The sequence below is a fragment of the Mandrillus leucophaeus genome, unplaced genomic scaffold (assembly GCF_000951045.1).
Source record: "Mandrillus leucophaeus isolate KB7577 unplaced genomic scaffold, Mleu.le_1.0 Scaffold492, whole genome shotgun sequence".
NCBI classification, from domain to species: Eukaryota; Metazoa; Chordata; class Mammalia; order Primates; family Cercopithecidae; genus Mandrillus; species Mandrillus leucophaeus.
In genome coordinates, this window is record NW_012105276.1 from 2,245,876 (window position 1) to 2,249,117 (window position 3,242).

Consider the following 3,242-nt stretch of genomic DNA (forward strand, 5'->3'; position numbering starts at 1 on the left):
CTGCCTCACATATACACAAAAATGTGTGTGGGTGTACGTATGTGTGTGTGTGTGTGTGTGTATAGATATATATATATATTTTTTTGAGACAGGGTCTCACTCTGCCACTTAGCTGAGTGTAGTGTTGTGGTCATGGCTCAATGCACCCCACCTTAGCTTCCCGAGTAGCTGGGACTACAGGCACACGCCACCACACCCAGCTATTTTTTGATTTTTTTGTAGAGACAGAGTCTCACAATGTTGCTCAGGCTGGTCTCAAACTCCTGGACACAAGTGATTGTCCCACCTCGGCCTCCCGAAGTGCTGGGTATACAGGCATGAGCCACCACACCCAGCAGGAAGTACTAATTTTAACTGAAGATAAAAAGGTATTAGGACCATGGAAGGTTTCTAATACTACCTTACCCCGTAAGCCTTGGGGTTCAGTCATGGGCCTGTTGCTTCTCTACTCACACATATGCTATGCTCGGGTGACATCCTGAGCATTATGCTTAAGGCTTCATCCACCATCTCTGTGTATATCGTGAGCCCAGCTTCCTAACCCCAAGCTGCAGAATTGTCTCCCCAACATCTTCCTGGCTATATACCGAGATGTGTGGAAGCAACTCAAGCAGCATGTCCCAAACTGCATCTACTGTTTCCTCCCACACCTAGATATCATACCTGCCCTTCCTCGATCCCCGAATCTCAGGTTGATAGCAACATCAAGGGCTAAGGCACTGACTGCTATGGTTTGGATGTTTGTGTCCCCTTCAAAATTCATGTTGAAGCTTAATCCTCAGTGCAACAATATTAAGAAATGGAGCCTTTAAGAGGTGATTGGGCTATGAGGACTCTGCCCTCAAGGATGGGATTTAGTGCCTTATAAAAGGGCTTGAAGGGTAAGTTCTCTCATTCTATCCCTGTTGCTCTTCTACTCCTATACCATGTTCATGGTCCAGAAACCAAATCTGTAGTATCTTGATCTTGGAGTTTCCAGCCTCCAGAGCTGGAAAGGAATACATTTATGTTGCTTATAAATTACCCAGTTTTAGATGTTTTGTTACAGCAGCACAAACAGACTAAGGCAGGCACCTAACCCAGAAACTTTCCCTTCTTCTATTCCCTCAAATCCAACGGCCTCTTAAACCAGTTCCTTCTACAATCTTGCTACCACTGTCTTGGGTGGTGCCCATGTCCTCTTTGGGCAGGACGACTCTGAAATCACCTCTTCTCTTGCCCTCCTTAGTCCCATTTCCATACTGCAGCCAGAGAGCTCTTTCTAAAACATGTCACCTCTTGACTTGCTGCTTTATTATAAAGACAAAGCAATGTCTCAGGGAGGGTTGGGAGGCTTGCCACTGGGAAGTGAGCGGAAAGAGTGGTGATCTCCAGCTTCTCTTGCTTTATGTTTTATTGGCTCTTACTGTTTCCCTCCCAGGAGTGCTAAGTTTGACCCCAAAATGTAGGGCAGATTGGATTATTAATTCTGTGATCACAGTGATCATGGATCACTTGAGAACAGTACAAACATGACAACAGGATGCTTCGCCCTGTGACTCACTGTGGACACTCAGCCTCACAGTTAGCTATGGCCACCTCTTGCTTTATCATGCTGCCTGTCTCAAGGATTCCAATCAGTTTGGAACCCTGCTGTGATGGCAAGGGATTTTCAAAGCCTCTGACTTTATTTGTATCTATACTTCAGTGGTGTCTATGCTTACAGATACTAGGCATTTTTACAGATTTTTTTTTTTTTTTTTTTGAGACGGAGTCTCGCTCTGTCACCCAGGCTGGAGTGCAGTGGTGCAATCTCGGCTCACTGCACGCTCTGCCTCCCGGGTTCATGCCATTCTCCTGCCTCAGCCTCCCGAGTAGCTGGGACTACAGGCGCCCACCACAACGCCCGGCTAATTTTTTTTGTATTTTTAGTAGAGACGGGGTTTCACTGTCTTAGCCAGGATGGTCTCGATCTCCTGACCTCATGATCCGCCCGCCTCAGCCTCCCAAAGTGCTGGGATTACAGGCGTGAGCCACCATGCCCGGCCCAGTTTTCTTGACTTACTGGTCAGCAGCAGTCACTGCTGTGAGAGTCAACCCTGCACATCTTAGAGCAATTGCCCTACTTGCTGATCTGTTGCCGTGTTAAGTGTTCTAGAGCTGTTTTAGGTAAGTACAAATTTCCTAATTTCAATGTTCCCCAAGCCCTAGCAGGGGCACACACAATATAGGAAAAAACACATACATAAAAATTAGGAAATTTTATTTATGTGTCTGCTGCTGACTGAGTACAGTATCATTTTGCTTCTCCACTCCTCGCACTAGTGAGAGTAAGACGCAGGGGCTGGTTTTCCATGGCAGCAGTGTGGAAAATGAACACTGGACTGAGTCCCAGGCCTGCCTCCACCATTATCTGCATGGGCTTAAATCACTCACCAAATACAGGCCTCCATCTCCTCAGCTTTAAAATACAGACAATCATACTGGCTCAAGAATTGATATTAGTGGTAAAACAAATATCATGGAAGCACTCTGAAATCACTGCAGTAGCAAACAAATGCAAAAGAGAACTCTTATAAAGAAAGCTAATGCTTTTACTAGCAAAGTGATTTAAAAAGAGGATGCTTTTGGCCTTGGGACAGTATCTTTGAACAAAACAACCCAGGAAGTGAGCTTTATTTATGCCACTCCGGTTCCAGGGAAACAAAACAGCAAGTGTTGCAAAGACATTGACATTTCATCACATTTAGGTCCTATTGCGAAGTCAAAAAGAACTCTTCAAAAAAGGCATTGAGGCCCAGGGGTTCAGAAGAACTACGTGGCCCAAACACAGAATGTCAGTCATTTGTTTCACTGTGACAAAACAACAACCTCAGTAGAAAATTATTCTCCAAATCTGCCTTGCAATAATGGACAGATAATGGATCACTTAAGGTCTGTTAATTGGGGATTTGGAAAAAGACAAAAAGAGAATGCGCACAATCTGTAGCTCACTGTGCCAATGGAGTGCACATGCCTAACTGCCCAACCCAGAGAAGCTCTTTTAAAAGGTTCCAGTCAGTCAGCACTGCTTATCTGTTCCAGCTCCTATTTTCCATGGAAGAAGGTGTGGCGAATGAAACAGTGGGCAAGCGCATTCAGAGAGAAACCAGTCTGTTTTGAAAAAGCAAGCTCTTGTGTCACGTATGATTCAGGTAAAATGTCCGTTTTTACCTTGGTGTTAAATTAATGCTTCACATTTGTGACTTGGTTAATGGCTGCTG